This window comes from Aythya marila, assembly GCF_965140915.1.
Source record: "Aythya marila genome assembly, chromosome: 2".
Classification (NCBI taxonomy): Eukaryota; Metazoa; Chordata; class Aves; order Anseriformes; family Anatidae; genus Aythya; species Aythya marila.
The window spans coordinates 70,688,651-70,708,731 of NC_139043.1; the positions used below are offsets into that span (position 1 = coordinate 70,688,651).

The 20,081-nt window shown below is 36.5% G+C and overlaps 1 protein-coding gene and 1 long non-coding RNA gene across 2 annotated transcripts in view; both read right to left on the reverse strand.

Moving 5' to 3' along the window:
- Nucleotides 1-20,081, reverse strand: part of CDYL (chromodomain Y like) — a 103,392-nt gene that overhangs the window by 63,185 nt on the left and 20,126 nt on the right. The gene's annotated exons all lie outside the window — the stretch shown is intronic.
- LOC309875321 overlaps nucleotides 5,815-20,081 on the reverse strand; it is a 31,826-nt gene continuing 17,559 nt past the window's right edge. Inside the window, exon 3 of the long non-coding RNA XR_014317011.1 lies at nucleotides 5,815-5,837. This is a non-coding gene — a long non-coding RNA (uncharacterized lncRNA). The remainder of the gene's footprint in view (nucleotides 5,838-20,081) is intronic.

A 20,081-nucleotide genomic window follows, 5' to 3' on the forward strand; every position in this document is an offset into this window, starting at 1 on the left:
AGATAATAGGTCACAGCACAAATGGTCTCCAAATGATAGAGAATGCTTTGTCACGGCTAAGTAAACTTCAGCAGTGGGAACTATAGCAAGGAAAAAGAATAAGGAAAAAAAAGAAACAACATAGGATAGTTAAGAGGGAACTTGGTATGCTGTATTTGATTTTATCAAATCCTTAATTCTACAATAATACTTTTATACACCAAATGGGACTTTTCAGCAGCCTACTGCCTGCAGAAGGGAGATCAAGGAGTCTGCTACTGTAGAACCCTTACTCAGTGGGGCTCTTTTTGGTACTGCTTCTTCATTTTATTATTATTTAATTATTGTTCTTAGAGGTCCTAAGGTGGTTATGTGAAATAAAGATGTCTAGAGACAGCTTTCCTTGGAATCACTGGATTTGATAACACATAATACTCACATACCTTACTTGCACCACCAGACTTTCCTCAGCTTTGCCTTGTAAAATTAATGATAAACAAGGAGCGAAAGTTTATTTCGGCAAGACATAATTCAAGCATCTGGATACAAGATCATAACTGCATTTTTGTTTTCAAATACAGAAAAACACATTAAACAATTCCAGGTCATATTTAAGATCAACATATTTAAGATCAATATTTAAGATCAACATTCTTTACTGGCTTCTTCTGTATTCCTTGCTTCAATTCCAGCATCTCCTGGGTGAATGCACTCTATGAGCACAGTTCCCCAGTCCATCTGCCTGTAATACGACTTTTCTTAATACTTGATCTAATCCCATCTAGAAAAGACAGTGATACGGAAATTTCCCCTAATTAATCAACCTCAGTGCTGCACAGCTGCCTTAGTTCTTACATTCTGTTTCTCTGTGGGATTTATTAGTGGATGATCTATTTTTGCATGGACTATCAGTTGGAAAAAGACATTTCTCTATTTAAGGTCTTAGCTCCCTCCATATCTGCCCAGCTTCTGGTCTAAACCTAAATTCTTGTTTAATACCACTGCAACTTCTACAATTCCACTCTCTAATTTCCATTGTCTTCTGGAACAGTATCCCCTCTACCCATGGGATACCAATAAAGCTGTGGGATTGCTGGTAACTCTGCTTGGCAAAGATTCTTCCAGCCTAAAAGGTCTTAATGTTTATTTGCAACAAGACGTTTTTAAATGTTCTTACAATGTGTACATTAATTAAGTTCATGATCTTAGGCACATAATTAACTTCTTACTAAACTTGCACATAGCACATTAGTAGTTCAAGCTTTTCAATAAGGTATGTGTTCAAATGACTCTTATTTCACTTGTATTTATAACTGTAAGGGATTCTTAAGCCTCAGCTTTTTATCCTTCAAACAAGTCAATCTGATACGAAACTGACATACATTACATCACTGTTTTTAACACACACACACACCTCCTGTTAGCTTTATTTATATGGAATCATATATCTAATAATTATGATTTTCCTGAAATGTATCTAATGCTTTAGGCACAATGCATACTCTTTAACATCATATCACTACTCATTCAAAGTAATCCATTGCAGGTCTTGAATCAGAAGGACTGATGCCTATAAGGTTTTGACAATATGCACTGTTTTAAGCTCCATTATTTACCAATTCTACCCACTGTTGGTTAATATATGCAAGCAAAAAAAAAAATAGGCAGTAGAAATTAAACTGATTATTCTGACATTGGTTAATTAAACATGCTGTCCCATCTCAAATTTCCTCATGCTTTGGCAACAACACACATTGCAGGGAAAGTGCTTTGGGCTTGGATAATGACAGCTCAAGCAACAGCAGCTTGTGTTCTGCTCATTTTCCAACAATTCAAGTGTTCAATAATAAGAAAAATAAAGCTGAGTAGACACAACTTCTCTATTACATGATTAACAAGAATTTCTGAAGTAATATAGATATAAAGACCTCCTTCTGAAGAATCTTTTATTTCTCTCAACTGAAGTAAGAGAAGCAAAAATACATTTAGCTTCCAGAAACAGGTAATAAAGTTATTGTCACTCAAAACATTTCTTCTTGCCCATATATTTTGTCCAGAGAACACTGTCTCAAAATTGGTCCTAGCATAAAGTAACCATTGTACTCTTGATAAAACGCATTAAAACTCTGCCTTTTAAAGGTCACTATACAGATATTAAGGAAACATGAACTATTTGTTCTGGAGATTTTGCCAATGCTCTTTAAAGTCTGTGGAAAGCCTGAGCCTTCTCCTAACCTGAACCATGGCTAAAATCTTCATTCAGCCAGAAATGACAAGGCACTACAACTTGCAAAGTCCAGTCTCAGAAATCAAGAGTTAGCTTCTAGCAAAAAAACTCCTTCTCTACTTACATTCAAATTCCTCCCCACTCCCTCTCTGAGATGTCACATAAAAACGATCTGACAGTTTTCTGCTATTACAACAAAAATAGTTGCAAGTTAACTACTATGTGCTGTGTTGCAGAGGAAGAAGATATTTTGGTATATTTTCCACCAAGTACCGATACTATATTGGCTTTTGATGCCTCCACACTCACCCATTTTACTCGCTTCTAAACTCGATCTGTTTAAAAGAGTAGTTCTTGGAGGGGAAAAAAAAGAAAAAAGAAAGAAGTTAATGTTTCTCTCTACTCTCATGCCATCTCCTTAAGTCTCAGTTACTTTTTATTTCTTTCCCTGTTTTTGTCTCTGTCTGAATCTGATACTGCTATTTTTCGGTGCTTTACCTAATCACACATCATAGTTTGCTCTCCAAATAATGCCTTGAGGATTATTTTCTTCATCATTTTACACTGTAACAGCATATTAAACTCTTATTAATTTCTCTAGTTTCCACACTGAGATGAAGTACTGTGAAAAATAATGCTATGCCTATTTAAAAAAATAAAAATCACTGTTTTCACCTTTATCCATGCAACTGTTTGTGTTACAGTGACTGTTTGCAAACAGGCTTTTTATTATATAGAAAATATTTAAAGTTAATCCTAAACCTTTGTTTTTCCCTTAGTTATGTGTATATCACAAACATCTCAAATCATTTTTTTAATACTGTATAGGCTAAAGAGAAGAAATGGCTGTCTCATCTCTGATTACGAATTAGAGGAATTCAGTAATGGGTGTTTGGAGAGTAAAAATTAAGTATATGATACAAACTGGTATCTGTTTTCCCTTTCACTACAATTTTTCATATCTGAAGTGAGTTTAAATATGCATTGTAAGTATGAATGCTTTTTCACTTAAGAACTCTTTTAAAATATATAACACCTTAGCACTTTTTGCCTTTCTGCAGCGGAAAAAAATATATCCAAACTAATGCCACAAAAATGGAAAAAAATACATAAAAAAAAAATCTTCATTTTTCAACATAAATGTTATTTACAGATTGCCTATGCTGAGAAACAGTCATCATACCCATCAACAGCGGGGAGTTACCCTACCGTAATAGTTACTAACTCACAAAACACTTTTTCTGCAGAAGTAATTCCTGTCGGTTTCATTGCATAAACAAGTACTCAAATTCAGGGAATGCTTAGGCAAGATTTAGCTTGTTGGTCTGCTAAACTTCTAAACTTGGTAATCCCTGTCTGTATAAAATAGAAATAATTAATTTAACAGCAAGTCAACCACTTCCGCGAATACAGCATTATACTTATTTTGCCATGGTATAGTTACAATAACTTTGAAATACAGAAGCATAATTCCGGTTCTTTCATTTGTTACTGGAAAGACAGATGAGATTTGCTTTCTCCCTACACATTTGTCTCAATTCCTACCATTATTACTGTATAACTATATTCCATCCAAACATTTTATGCTGTGAACTCCTTGCAAAATGAGCTAATCTGTTTCTATAAATAGTAACATTTTGGAAAATCTTTTGATCTCAAAATTTTCTTTATAAATAGATATTTTCACCTTTCAGTTGCTGATAATGAGTTTAGTCATCTGTTGGTAATGTCCAGTATCACTTTACTATTCAAAATAGCTAGTGGCTAACTTGAATACATGTTAAAACATACCTTTAAAAAAGGATGTTTGCATATTAAAGGTCTTTTGTGATAGTTTTTGACAGCATTTTAAATACCTTAGCACAGTGAAGTGCTACTCAGAACAGAACTTAGTCTTCTCTCTAGAGTTACTCAAATATTAGCCTAAATGAATTGATATTGTTACCATTACAGTAGCACTACACAGAACAGAATTAGATCTCCCAAACAAATGCATGAGTTTAGATGTAATCCAAAGTACTAATGAGTTTTTAAAGGGATTTCCAGGAAACTGTGTCCATGCTGCCGTACTTTGTCATCTAACTCATAAGCCTGCGTATACCAGATCATGCTACTTGAGAACAGATATACTCCCAGATTATTTGGGGCATTGACTTTAAGGCTGTTTCCCACTTAACTAAGAGAAATTAGTCATACCGTTCATGTGAGAAAGATTTTTTTTGATCTTTAAAGATACAAAAAAGTAAAGTACTCTTTAGTAATAACTTTTTTATTATTATTATTTTAAAAAGTTATTTTCTTTTAAAATGCATTTAAAAAAAAATGCATGCCATTAATTTCCCACATCTACCCCTTAACAGACTAGATCTTAAGAAAAAGTTCTTATGTTCTCATAATTATAATCCATGACAACAAACGCCTTTTTTTCATATTCTATTGAATCAGGAACAACTTGGCTCTGTTAATGGTAAAGAACATTATCATGTTTTTGAAAAGTCTACCTCCTTCAAAAGCTTTTCTGCCTGAAGTCTTTAATCCTTTGTTTTATGACATGAATCTTTACACAGTAACAAGTACAACATGGTGTCAAAACAAAGGATTAGGACTTGGTCTCTTCTTCCATGTATTCCTTACCTAACTGCACTGCATGTTTGAAGAGGTCTTGCTTTCTAACAACTAAACCAGAGGGTAAGTAAAAATGAAACTATCCCACTGTAGAAAATAAAATTTGGAAGAAAACCAGCACTTTTCTAAGGAACATATATAAGTACTCTGCATAAACACAAAAAGGTTACAAAGAAGTTTTTAGTTTTGTTCTGTAACTATATTGTTATTTTAACTTAGCATCTCACATTTACAAATAATTATTCAAGGGCCAGATTGAAATATTCATTCAGAGTTCTCTGCTAAAATACAAACAATGCATGACTGCTTTGAAACTAGAAGATCATTTAAGTCAAGCATTTTTAAAAAAGTGATATTCAAATGCCAATTTCTGAATTAATTGATTCTTACTGATACTTCCAGAACTCTGTGACGTCTCACTAGAGCAAGGAGAAAGAGAAGAGAAACAGAATCATCTTTAATCCTAAAGGATAAGTTTACTAATAAATGTGAAATTTCATTTCAGTTCCCATTATACATATACAGCAAGTATCATTTCAAAAGGAAATATGGGGAAAAAATGGTTTAGTCCTTCTAAACGATTTTATACACATCTCTGTGATGCACCTTAGAGACATTTTGCTAACACTACCTTTACTTCTTACAGAATATTTTTTCCTGCCTACAATTCTGTCACAAGATATGAAAAAGATAAACTTCCACAGATGAACTACTGCTAGTGCACACATATATTTTGCACCACCACCACCCACTTTATTTTTTTTTTGAGTTTAACCAGACATGAGTGACAGCTCTTTTGTTAAAATGTAAAATGTGTATTAGAAGAAATGTAACCCTTCTTCCTCCATTAACTTTAACATAACTGTTTCAATCTACCTCCTTACATCCTAAAACATTGCTGCATAAAGTTGTGCAGATTGACTCTTACACCTTCACAGCTTTCCAAGTGCCAGTAGCCTGTCTAGATCAAGGTATCCAGTTTGCAGTCTACATCACCATTCCTCCCCTGAAAAAAAAATAAAAGAAATCAGATTCACCAGTGTTTCCTTTTTCTTTAGAGTTTTTTTTTCTTTTTTTTCTTTTTTTTTTTTTCCTCCAAGGCAGCTTACGTTTACAATGGAGTGTTTACTACCGTTTTTTTTAGATGAGACCATAAATTTGGATAGGGAGTTGTATTTTGATAATATGATGGATAGTCTACTCACATTATCAAATAGACTTAATTAATACTTGGGTCTAACAGTCACAAATAGACTACAATTTGAAGGAAAGTAATATACATATTTATGTAAGAAGGGAAGGAAACAATTCAAAATACTGTCAAAAATTAGGGAAATTGTTCTAACAAAGTGGAAAAGGTTTTCACTTGAAAAAAAAAAAGGCAAGCCAATAAAAACTATTAAAAGCTGCAACCATGTTTACGTAAAATCAGGAGAAATAAGACGGAAATCATGGAAGCCTATTTTCTGGTATTATTTGTTATTTCAATCATATGTTAATTGAAAACACTTAACTGTTGGTGAGTACTGGTGGAGAGGATTTACTTTATACTATGTAATGGTAATATAAATAGAAAGATAAACACAGCAACTTAAATTTAACCAAGGATCTTGAAACCAGTTCTAAAGAGTGAAAACGGGAATAACTGGAATTAATGGAAAATCCTTCAAGGCTTTCCTAAACTAACTGCAGAAATTAAGGTTCTGCTGAATGTTTTTTTAAGTTTAATAAACTTTGTGTATATGGGACAGAAATGCTCATGTGTGAGCATGGCTTTTTATGGGTGGATGTAGACAGAAAAGACAAACAGCTATGCAATCCAACTTCCTGGAACAGCCCTGTACTCTGAGGGGCTTCTTTTTGAACTCATATTTGCCAGGATTGCTATGTTGAGCCACATTATGTGTAAAACTGAATTCTGTGCTGAAATAGGCTTTGCTTCTCAAAGTCTCTATCTAGATCTTTATGAGTACAGGTGACCTTCTGAGTTCGCTTTTGTCTCATCTTTTTTTTTCTCCAACTATTTTAGCCCTCCCCAGCACCACCTCTCCATGACTACCTCCTCCCTCCCACCCCCCCTTAAATGTCTAAAGCACCATCTTTTTGATACCTCCCCATGCCATCAGGTCCTTCTTGTTTTATCAACTCATCACAAACATGAAAACTTTGGAAAAAAAGCTGACTCCCCAGAGTTCAAAGTGGAAATCTCCAAAACATAATTAATGGACATCTTGAAGTTTACTTGAGCTCCTCAAGCACTGCATGGTATATACCTAAAGACTACATATCATGTGCAGTTCTCTCTCTCTCCCTCTCCCCTCCCCCCCCTTAAGACTACACGATCACAAATGACAAGAATGGTCATAATGGTAATTGTTTCCAAAGAAGAAAAAACTAGACTGACTGACACTTCAGTCTGGGAAAGAAATGAATGAGATTTAGAGGTATTTGAAACGATGAATAAGAAAACGAACAGGAACTATTTCCTGTATTTCCCGTAATATTATAAAGAAAAAAAGAAAAAAAAAAAAAAAAAAAAGCAGGGGACAGACCTGGTGAAAAAATTAAAAACAAGAACACACTGTTTCATTTTTAAATAAAACCAAGTTATAGAGCATATAACATTGCACCTTGGAAGGATTAGGCAAATTTATGAACAATAAATCCACGATAGATTACTAATTACTGAATGCAAATTCTAGCTCAGGAAACTCTTAAATTATTGTTTCCTAATTACTGTTAGGAAAAGGGTATGTGAAAGGAAGAATCACTCTGTGTTGTCTCATTATTCTTTACTCATTCACTACCATTATTTCAAGACATGACACTACTTAGGTGAACCTTTGTCCAATAGACTCCTCTTACATCAACAGCCATTCAGTACTTTGAAGAAGTAGAAAGGTGAGGACTAATATTTCATTGACAACAGGGTATGAAGCTTTATGGAAATGCCAAGACAACCAGCAAATCAAGAGCATGAACTGGACTAGTAGCCTTTATGTTCTATTTAATTCAGACCAGTGACAACTTCTGAGTCACTATTACAGAGGTAGTTCTGAAAGTATAACCAACACAAAGGTAACTACCTACGAGATTTAAATGTTGTCAGGAATATTTCAAATGACACATTTTCTTCTCAGTAGGGCAGTTTTCATTAAATCAATGTTTCCACTGGAAATTTCACTTCTTCTGAAAGTTTTATTTTCCCCCAGTGAACAACAACAAAAACATTAGGAACTTTTTTCATTCTTTTGTCTGATCTCAGTTGGAATATCTCAACATGTTATTTAAAGCTCAATGCACTTTGCTTTAATGTCATTCAAAACCTACTTAACTTCGTTTTCCTATAAGAGTTGACATGATGGCCTCTTCTCCAACCCCCAGGGCCCTCACTCTTTTTTAGAGCATATCAAGCCCTTCCTCAGAAGATACGAAATAGCTCATACTATACAGGCATCTCTCCTCCCTATCCTTGTATAAAGCACAAGAGAAACACAACTCTCCGTGTATTCTGGGAGAAATAACTTGACCAAAGATCCTGGTTCATTTGGATAAATAACATACTGAGGTTCCTAAACTACCCCTAAGATGCCATGCCACAGTATTTGTAAGTTGCTATGCCACAGTAGCAAAATTGATGTTGAAGTATTAAAAAAATCAGATCAACATTCACAAGGAGAAAAAAAAAAACACACACAACTAGCCAACCAACACCCTTCTATTGTCAAAAAGTTCACTCCATTTTACTTCCCACATCTTCTGTTGTTCTCTTCCCTGCCCCAAGCCCAAACAAATTCTGTTTGTGAGAATTTCCATGCCCTACAGCAAGGTGATATTCAGGCAGTCAAATAGCTAGGATGCCAGTGTCAGAGACAAATGATAATGCAAGAGCCTTGAGTTCAAATTTAAAACAACTGAAAATATTTGTACAAAAACGTTCAACAACTCAGGAATAACTGATATAGTTGTGACTAAAAAATACAAGGTACTCTTCTTTCAGCATGGGCACCAGCACCTAGGACAAGCAATCCCTGCTATTTGACCATGTGCTAATAGTCCTCTTCTTACAACTTTAGCACATTTTTTGCGCTACACAATGAACAATCTTGGGAAACAGATCCAGCTCAAGGATGTCCCAGCAAAGAAAAAAACAACAACATAACATTTTCAACTTAAATTTGATTCTGGTATCATTTTTCAGCAGTATTGGCCAAAAACCTTGCTATATATGGGGGCAGGAAGGAGCAGCCAGTTACAGGAAGAGGACTTTTCTGCTTTTTGTGGCAGTGGTGCTAACTTATGCCAATGCAATTAATTTTAGCTGTGTATGCTGGAATAGAACGAAGGTCTACAGATGCTCACAGGTAAATAACAAACTTCCTTATGAAGAGAGCAGAGTGTCAGGTGCTGATCCTTGCTGTCTGGTGACAAGTGATAGGATCCAAGGGAACGGCATGCAGCTGGGACAGGGGAGGGTCAGGCTGGGTGTTAGGAAAAGGTTCTTCACCAAGAGGGTGGTTGGGCACTGGGACAGGCTCTCCAGGGTAGCAGTCACGGCACTGAGCTTGCTGCAGTTCAAGAAGTGTTTGGACAATGCTCTCAGACCCATGGTTTGGATTCAATAATCCCCGTGTCCTTCCAACTAGGGATATTCTATGATGACTGAAACAGGCATTGTTTTACTCTTCCCCATCCCTTACTCAACAGAAATCTAGTAATTATGGGGAATATCTGGGTAATTTTTTCTTGTATTCTTTCTCTTTTCTATCAGCTGACAGCAGGCATCGGCTGAAAGCAGGAAGGCTTTTTGAATTACCTCAAACTAGAACTTTGACAACAATTAGATGACAAAAACAAAATAGAGATAAGAAACCTAGCTACCCTCAGAAAGGATAACTATCCTCAGAAAGGATAGCTAGGTCCAGCTCTTCCCTGGAACTGCAAACTCTTTCTTTATATGATTTGACAAACCCAATGACTACAAGCAGAAATGCCACCACTCAGTGCTAATCAATCATGACCACACTTGTGCAGTTGCCAAAATATCTAAAGACTTCTTGTAGTCGATCATCAAACATTTTGTCCCACTATCACGTTATATATCTTCTTTCTTACAGCCTGTTATCTTTCCTTTTCTCCCCCACAATCAAGTGTTCCCTACTAGCCGAGCCTACTGAAGATGAACTGAACTCTTATGTACCACAATATTCCTACCCACTCAGCAAAACCTTAGAGAGGTCATTTCATCAAAACACCTAGCCATTTTCTGGATTTCCTCTAAGGGAAGATTCACGACAATAACTCATGCCACAGCATCACTCTTCTCACCCCGAGTTGTCCTCAACCCTTCCCTTAGTCCAGTTCATCTGACCTCAGAGAGAATTCTCTGTCCCACCACTCAGTCGAAAACTCACCAGGCCTCTGAACCCACCATGAGATCCAGCAGCACTCGTGCAAGGCAGGAAACCGTAGTTTGAGATGGCTCGAAAGAGAAACTGCAAGCAGTCTGCAGTCAGTCAGCTTAAAAACTGCAATGAAAATGCACCTCGAATCTGCATCTCCTACTGTTCGGATACACTGGTTCAGCCCCCAGTAATCGAGGACCTTTTCAAACCTGGAGTCTCCGGACTCATGAATCATCCTGATCTTTGCTGGGTAGTTAACTCCATCCTTGCTTTCTCAAATCATCTGAATGAGTGTTGTGTTTTTTGCTTTGTTTTGTTTTTTCCCCCAAACATTAGCTATCAGAAAAAAAGACTAACCACCAAACACGGTGGTTAAAAAAGCCAAATTTAAAGAAGAAAATACAAGAATATTTCAGGTATTACAAGTGGGCTAAAACAGAGGTATTGCTCAATTTGCTTTTTTAAATTTCTTTTTCCCACTCTATCCTTTTCTTGGCCACTAGTGAAATTTATTTTAACTCAGATTTGTTACCACTTTCTTTCCTGCCCTTTTTAACTGCCTCTACCCCCAAAATGGAAATGAATCAGATCAATTCAGTGAGAGTTGCTTTCTCTGTTCAATCGTCTTTTCACTTATTCTCCTCAACCACTTCTGCAGCTTCCAAAGAAACAGTGTCCTGTTCTGTTTCTCTCCTTCATTACATTTTGGGAATAAATCCTTTATGATTCAACTTGCCCTGTTCTTCCTTCAGGGTATGTCTGTTCTACCAGATAGGTGCTGTATCAACAGCGAAAAAATGTGAAGGCATGGGAGCAGTAGAATGGACTCACTGGGGAACACAAACAAACAAACAAAATAAAAACACAAACAACGAAAACCACCACAGACTTGAATCCTAATTTAAAACAAGGTTTTCTACTTGCCTGAATCTTCCATTTTAATGAAAAGCCCATTTTCATTGATTGGTATTGTTAAATCAGAATGATAAAAACTATCTTTTAACCAAACTTGGTAGATTTTGCCAAACAGGTGAACACATCACTCAGATTTATTAGTGTGATGAAAAAGGTGTGAAAATGTTTACTTGATTTTTTTTTTTTTATTCAGCTGAGAGATAAATCATTCTTAATTCTAAAGGAATTAAGGAAACTGTATTAAATACTAAAATCTAGGATTTTGTTTATAACCTATGTGTTTCTTTTGTTTGGATGTAAATTAAAATTCAGCTACAGTGTACAAAACTTACTTTCCTGAATATTTTAGTTCAATATACTGTACAATGTATAAATCAAGATTTTAGAAGTAAAATATCTTAACTCATATCTATTATTTAGACAGGAATAGATGACATTGAATTCTGAAGTCCAAAATGCTTTCTTAGCTTGTAATAAATTAATTGAGACAGCTGAATAAGCTAAAACAAAGAAATTATCTCTCTGCTTTTATAAAAACATTTGCTAGCAGGAATGGATTATTAATTTATTATTAAGCTCAAGTTTACTTAAGCTCAGCTAGTGACTGATTCACTGATGTAATTCTCCAGCAGCAAAAATACAGTCTTTTATACTTTTCTATAATTTTCTGTAGCTTAGTAAGTTATAGAAAGTTCAGCCTTTAAATGAGGTATAATATGAAGTATGATTTTTAATAAATTTAATTACTTATTTAGAAATACACCTAGCCACGTCATCACATATTCACAATTTTACATTAATCTGCATCTTAATTGCTTATCTAGTAGAATACTGTCACTTCCTTGTTCTATCGTGAAAAGAGATTTTTTTTTTTAATTCCTCAGATTCAGCTTTCTTCCTGTTACTTAAGTGTTACTGTATATGTTACACGTTATTACTTCACTGCCAAATTCTCTCTCCAGAGAAAGAGAAGAACAAGAAGTTATAGTAGTAAACACTGGCTAAATTAAACTCAGACCAAATTCTAAATTTAAAAAAAGTTTCAGCCAACTTTTTTTAGACCAGCAGTGGGGATCTGCTAACGCACAACAGCTGGGGACAGTTATTTAAATCTAGGAAATGAACAGCCTAATTAAGGAAGTATGTTAAGGAACATGAGGAGCCCCAAGTACAGTATGTGTGGATTCACTCGGATAGCCATTTTCAGACTTGGGAATCAATACGCTGCCTTTCGCATGTTCTGATGGAGTGTGTCCAATATATGTAGATCTCTGTAACTGCTTCTATCTTAACAATCTCTCTATATATGTATTTCAGACATGAAAAAATAAACAAACAATTCTTTGAATATATCTTAAAATTCTTTGAAAAAAATATTTCAGTCTCAGGTCTGTTTGTTTCAGTACGCATTTCCCACACAAGTAAAAGTTGCAGGATTGACTTTGTGTTCTTTTAGAAAACAAATTAATATGCTACTACTTAGCAAGGCACCAGCATTTGCTTTATTCTGAACAGTTTCCAAAACACTCTCCTTAGTGTTAGACACAGGTACAATGGAGATTAATGTGAGAGCAAAGGTCAAAGGTAAATATATTCACTTCTAACCACCAGATATTACGTTTAGTGGTGTGGCTGAATCACACTGACACAGTTTACGAGATATTTGACTGCCAACAACCACTAATGAATCAAAATCGGCAAAACCAGATCTTACTCTGATACCAGAGGAATTCTTAAAAAAAAGAAAAATAAAAAATGCTCAGCTTGGCACCTGCCAAACAACTTGAAATCTTGCTGCTAAGTGCTTAGTTACATAGTTGATCTACAAAATCTTAAAATACATTAAGAAAAGGAAGGAGAACAGTAGGGAAGACAAGAGGAGAAGGGAATAATGAAACAGTACATCCTGAGACAGAGCATCATTTGAAACACAACTCACCATCCTTCCCTGTGTTCAGTTCTCAACATGGCAGAGTAGATGATATTTTTTTAATATGAGTATATGGAAATAATGTTTGAGAGCAATGATTTGAGCAGAAGGGAAGAAGCAACACTGTGCAGTAAGCCAAGTAAAAAGAAAGTGAGGATTAGGTTAGAACAAAGAATACAAAGGTTGCATGTAAAAAATACTGTACAATGGTATTTTCATCAGAAAGACAAGGTGTTTTCAGCACTGTATGCAAAAACAAATTTGAAAGTGACTTGGAGTAGAAGATGGGAGTAAAATGGCCAAATGGAAAAGGAGGAAGCATGCTATGAATTAATACTTTAATTATTATATTGCAGGGCTACAGTACTGGAAGCATAGCTAAGACTGATGCTCAGAAGTACCCTGATTTGCGAAACCAGATGCTAGCACCTGGCTAAACTCAGTCATGTCTCAAAGAGGGGCTAGGATGCTCTTAAGCCCCAGTGAAGATCGTGCTCTAGTAGATATGCTCACACTACAAGTAACACTCAAACTCCACTGAAGTCAATCCAAAACTCAATTGTTCAAGATATGTGCAGAAGAAATTAATTCTAAACAAATTAAATGAGGAAAAAGGCTATTTTGAGAAATAGTACTACGCCACCACCTAGTTTTTAACTCAGTCTAAACAAGAATTATTCCTAAAGTGGAACTAGATAGCACTGAAAGTACCACCTTACTTAAGAACTGTCTTCCAGAAAGACATTGTTTAGCCAAAGAAAAGCAGTTGGAAATTGTGGGGGTATCTTTATGGAAGTGCATTAAACTCTTCTGAACACCTCCTCCCTCTAGCAGCCAGTCTAATGTCTGGGCTTACTGGAAAACATTGCTTTATGTTAACTCGCCTTGCAGTACAATCCTTACCGCGATTCCCAGCTTACGAATGTAGTGCAACGTTGTGCATGTGTGAACAGGTAGACTCCGAAATATATTTAACCGAATTTTCCCATAATCTGGTGCTGACAGAGATCTGGGTAGCTTCCATTCATCTTTAGTGCCTCCTTTATTTTGCAACGAAGATCACAGTGAGGAAAAATGGCAAGCCCTTTTGAGCAATATTCTTTCGCAGCACCGAGTGCATTTTGAGAACTCCATATTTTTAAGGTTTCTCTGATTCAAAGATACTTCAGAAGATTGTAAGCAAACAAATTGTTAAAGACAAAACAATTACACAAAGAAAGGCAGTTTCCTTGGGAAGGAAATGGAGGAGTAAGATTCAGAAGCCTTGTAAAGCATCTGACTGAGCCTCCAGGACAAAACAATTTTTTATATCGCTGAAAAAACAGGAGACTCTTGCAAGCAATCTTTCACCACCTCTCCACATACATCTGTTACCACTGGGACCTAGATTGCCTTTCTTTGCGATGATGTCTAAACTCAAGGGCAGAATTTAAGGAGGTACTAAATGCTAGCAGTGAAAAAGTAATCGGCTACTAAGATTTGCTCTTAGATGAGGTCACTGACCTGCCTTGGACAGCACCACAATTACAAAGCATTTAGAGCCCAATTTATTTCTTTTGAAAGCCGAATAAGAGCATGAAAGAGCTTCTTCAACACTTTGCTTTGTTTCCTATGAAAGTGTTAGAAAAATATGGGAAGAGGACAACACAAAGACTGGTTACAGACAGATGTTCAAGCCGAGAATTCATTTCACTGAAATGAACAGAAGCCATTTAATGGCAACTTGCAGGAAAGTATTACCCAATTGGTGACTTGCTACCTGCTCATCCTTGCTTCCTTCCTTTCAAGAATCTTTATGAAAATTTAAACGCCACATTGTTCTTCATGTTCTCTTCCACTCCCCCACTATTGTGCTGGCATAGTTGCTGAGCAGCTGCATATTGTACCCATTCAGGGTACTAATTCTGCTAAGAAGCAGATGAGGATAATATTTACATTTTAGCTGAATTTCTGGACCTGGTTAACATTCAGCTATAAAAACAGATGAGCCAGCAAAATGCAGAGAGCCCACTGGAAAACAACAACAACAAAAACCAAATGTCTCGTCCCCACACATCACTCCTGCTGCAGTACTGCCTAACTACAACCTAACACTCCAATGGGGAAACAAGTTTTATCTCAAGGGGGTAGAGAAATAGAAAAAGAATAAAGGCCAACACCACCCCCATCCCCAAAAGACCATGATGATCATTTTCCTCCGCAGTTTTCCAAAGACTGGTAAAGCACAAATGCAGTCAAAAGACCTTGTGGCTTCTCTTAAAGGCCAGCAGCTTGTATCCCCATAGACAGGCTTTCTGTACCTCAGTGGAGCTCATTTTTGTGCTGGACATCGTCCACAGAGATGCCCTGAGGCTGCCTTCAAATGCAGGTTCAGATTGCTGTTTTGTAAGAGCACATCAAGTAGGCAAAACTGAGGGGAGGTGCCATCAGTTTGTCATTCCTAAAAATCAACCCAACCTTGCTCATGCTGGGGCAGTCCAAATCAGGCCTTTTTGCTGCTCTGTTACTCGTACCAGGGATATTTTTGAATGTGTTGGTTCACAACAAAGGATGAGAAAAGCTTGTGTCTGAAACATTGACCAATATTCCTCTAAAACTGTATTTCTAAACAACCGTTCAGAGCATTTATAAAACAGACTTATTTGTGGAAATACCTGCATGCAGGACTGAGTCACACACATCATTTGGGGTTGTATGAGAACTGCCTGCTGTTATCAGAAGCTGTCAAGGTATTCTCAAAGTCAGAAAGGTACAACCAAAAGGTAACAATCCCCAAATGCATGCAGTTTTTTGATGTTTGGCATAACCAGGATATTTTGGAGAAACATTTGAAATTTGTGCTCTTGGGAATATGGAAAAAACAAAACAAAACAAAACAAAAAACAACAAAACACCACACACAGATAGCTATGAACTATAGGGCTGTTTAAAAAGCTGGGTTCTCTAAAGGGGTCAGAAGCCCTGGGGTAGAAGATGATTCAAATGAAAAATTCCTCCCTTGGGGATGGCATCAGTTTATAGCATTTTGTTGGGAAGATGTGTGGTGGTGTGCTCCTATCAATGTTTCATGTTTAAGCTTTTCCACCATTGGGGAAAGGGCTTTATATTAGATCCTGATCATGACACCCTGAAATGCACCAAAGCAGAAAACTCTTCCAGTTATATAAGACCAACCAGTAGTCAAGTAATTTCCAAAATGAACAGCTAAAAGGAATTAGTAAAGAAGTGGAATAGGTAAGAAATTGGCAAAACCCTTCTGTCACATTTCCATATATCTACTAAGAAATATACCTCCTAAACAGAAGATTTTTCTGTTAGAAGAGGTGTGGAGGACAAGCACTGCTGCAGCTGACAGTGAATACACAGTTCTGAATTTATGCACAGATTAGCACTATGTAACTTGAGAAAAAAAGTAGTCTACTGTCTAATGTTACTGTCAGCACTCTCAGAACTGTTATTACTGGGACAACAAAGAGACCTTTCTCTTTCCATACAGTTGATTTTCAATTGCTCAGCCCAATTATAAAATCTTGTGCTTTTACAAAGTAGGCACCAGAGGGAGACCTGCACTTTAGTTCAACTATGAAATAATGCTGGCAGGAGTTGTTCAAAAGTGGACAATCAAAGCCTCTTGGCCAATATACCCTAGGTGGTGCCGGGTGAAGCTGTGGCAAACAGGAGCACTCAGAGAGGGACTGGTATGAGGCAGTTTTTTTCTTTTTCAATGAACCAACAGACTTAAGAGTACTCCACTAAGAAATTCAGGATCCCAAATCTCAGGCTGTACACAAGAATACCTCAACCAGTTCAGCCATACCTGGGAAAGATCTGCTCTTTGCCACCCATGCCCCCAGCTTATCATCACATCCTGCTGACAGTTACCACTTCTTAAATCTTCTGGCTGAGCTGCACACATAAGAGCAACCTAAACATGTCAGTCAAAATAAGCTAGATCAGCTTAAGCAATTTAAATAACATATCTTTCCTAACATGGTTCAATTTGACCGAATTGGATTAGGGAGAGCTCCCATGAGTAGCTCAGCTAGCAGACCAGAGAAAAGTAACACTAGGTAGAGGGCACTGATGAATGGTGCGGAGTGGACTTGTTCTTCCAGAGCATAACTACAGGATTGTAACTCTATATAGTAGGTGGGTTGCTTTATTAAACCAGGTAAGAGACAGGAAGATATGCTATACAGAGAGGAAATTTGTTGATCTTTTAAAAACAGGTACTCTTAAGCTCAGGTGGGGAAAGGTGGGAAAGGCAGGGGGGCAATGAATAGAAGCAGGCAAGATCCCACCGGGCCTTACTACCCAGAAGATTGATGCCCTGCACATGGAGTCAAGCAGACTAACTGGAATCTGTGCAGACAGTCAAAGAAAAATAAAATCATTATTATGAGTGATAGGTCTGTTGGTATGGAAACAACTACCAACTCATTATCTATACGACTGGATACAAGGTTTGTAATGATGATAATGGGAACAGAGAAAAGCTCATTAGGTACTCCCCCTACTCCTGCATTTTTCTCATTTTCCAAAGGACAAAAAACATTGACAAAAAACATCAACTCCTTATCTACATTCCAAGTTAAGAAAATTATTGAACAAAGAATAACAAGCAAATTCTAGAAGAAAACCAAGTTTTGACCCTGCTCTCTTTTGTAAGAAGGCAACAGGCAGTCTTAGCATATAAAATTCCATAAAGTTTGTTTTTTAACTTCCAGATCTAGCAATTGGACTTTACCTTTTTGTTTAAGTAGATGTAACTCAAGTTTTTAATGACCTAATTCATTCAAGATGCTTACACCTAGAAACACAACAATGCTAGTATTTCAACTACGAAGTTATTATACCTTTAATATAATTTTGTATGCTACTTTAAAGACATTCCACTATTGGGGAGCTAGTAGTGAAATAATACTCTATTTAAAGCTACCTAATAATGGCCATCTTTTTGAGAAGTTATATCACCTCCAAAACTGCCAGTGAGCTCTGAAACTCAGCAGATTGAACAGTCTAAGGATGCTCTTCCCCAGCTGCTTAAAGCAGTCCTTCTGGGGTTGCCCAAATTTAAACTGAACTTGCTCCTGGAACAAATCCAGCTTCAAACCACTAGGCAAAAGAAGGGAGAAAAAAAAAAAAAAAGAAAAAGAAAAAAGTGGGGTGGGGTGGAGAGAGGAAGAGAAGAATTTTCAGATGCCTGAGCTACCTAAATTGACTCTGTCAAATGCTATGAGCACCAGCATTGGCAGAGGGAACACCCAGATGAGGAGGCGGTGGGAAGGCAGGTTATCAACACACTTTGCATTTGCCGTATCTGGGAATCTCTAGTGGCTGAGAATAAGGACAAACAGGAGAAGCTAAACACGCCACTACCACGTTTTTTGCTGATAGCTTATGCTTCCTGCCTGGGAGCACCAAGGGGGAAAGCACTGCTTTCTACTTTATTCATCAGAAAGGGTTGATTTGCTGTGCACCTTCTAGTTCTCTTTTAATTGCAACTGCAAGCAGTTTTCTTCCCTGCCTGCAGGACCTCTGATCTACTCTGTGCAAAAATTAGACACAAAGAAAGAGAATTAAGAACTCACAGGCAACCGTAAGTCTGGCATTTCCTCAATCTAGAGTGTTTAAATTTGTGATGTAAATAACAGTCTTTTTACAAGGTGGTATAAAATCTCTAAAGAAAAAAAAAAAAAAAAAAAGGAAAAAAAAAAAAAGATGCTCAGACACAGCCTTTGCCCTAGAAAGCTCCTCCTTCCAAGGGTGCAAGAGTTTTATCAGATTTTTCAAGTATATATGAACAAGGGGCTAATCTAAATGTGGTTTGTTTATATGTACATGTGTTTGTCACACAAGCAAAATAACTATCTCATAATTTGGTGGGAACTGAATTTGAAATATCTTTTTATGTGTGTGTGTAGTAACATATAAACATTGCAAGTTACCTGTATCAGAGAGCAGTGTGAATATAGTTTCAAGTGCATTAATATAAGCTTTCTAAAAGTGTCAAACAAATTATTTTTAAAATTACAGTAAGATACCAAAATGTAACCTGACAAAGAATATTAAAAATATTCTGTATGCTTGGCTATGCTTTCTAGTTCATTTCCATGAATAATATTCAAAGGTACCCCGGTCTGTTCTTAATCTGTTCCTGAACAGCCAAGCAAGTTACCGTGACATTTAGTACATCATACCTTCCTTCCATTTTTCCACATATGCATTAACATGGGCACAGTGAAGTGGTGGAGAGAATGAAAAGATTGGGCCCGACCAAATTTCACCATTTAGAAACACACAGTGACTATACTCACTAATTTCAACAGTGGAAAGGAAACCAAATTCACAGAGCTTTGCACTATGTGCAGTTCGCAGTCTCTCCTATTTAGGTCATGCTTTCCTGAAACGGGTGAAAAGCTAAAACCACATTACAAGGAAGAGCATGGTAATTAAAGAGGTAAGAGGCTTATTTTCTTCCCAAAGGATGCATTACACACCTACGTACACACACAGAGTAAGCATAAACTTTATGGCATGGTCCAAATAGATCATATAGAACTTATATAAACAATACACACTCTCAGAAGGCAATCACAAAGCAACATTCAGAGACTGCAACAAAGAACTACATAGACATACATATATGCCTGTTTACTAAATGATGCACAATTTTAAGGTTAAAACAAATTTTCCGTCATACCATCTTTGAAAACTGAGCTATATTAAAACTATGATAAATGCAGATCCTGAAAACAGCATTTCATCCCTCCGAATATTTTTCAGTAAGATCTTAACTGTATTATCAACAAATCTTGTGAATGGAAGAATCTTAATGTGCAAAACATAATTCAGGCATAACTTTAGTCTTAGAAAGCACTAAAGTAAGCAAAACTACTATCCAAAACAGAGAAAAACAAAACAAAACAAAACTTATCATTCCAAGTTAGAGATACTTAAAAATATCAAATACAGAATTCAGTAAATCAGATTAAAGATT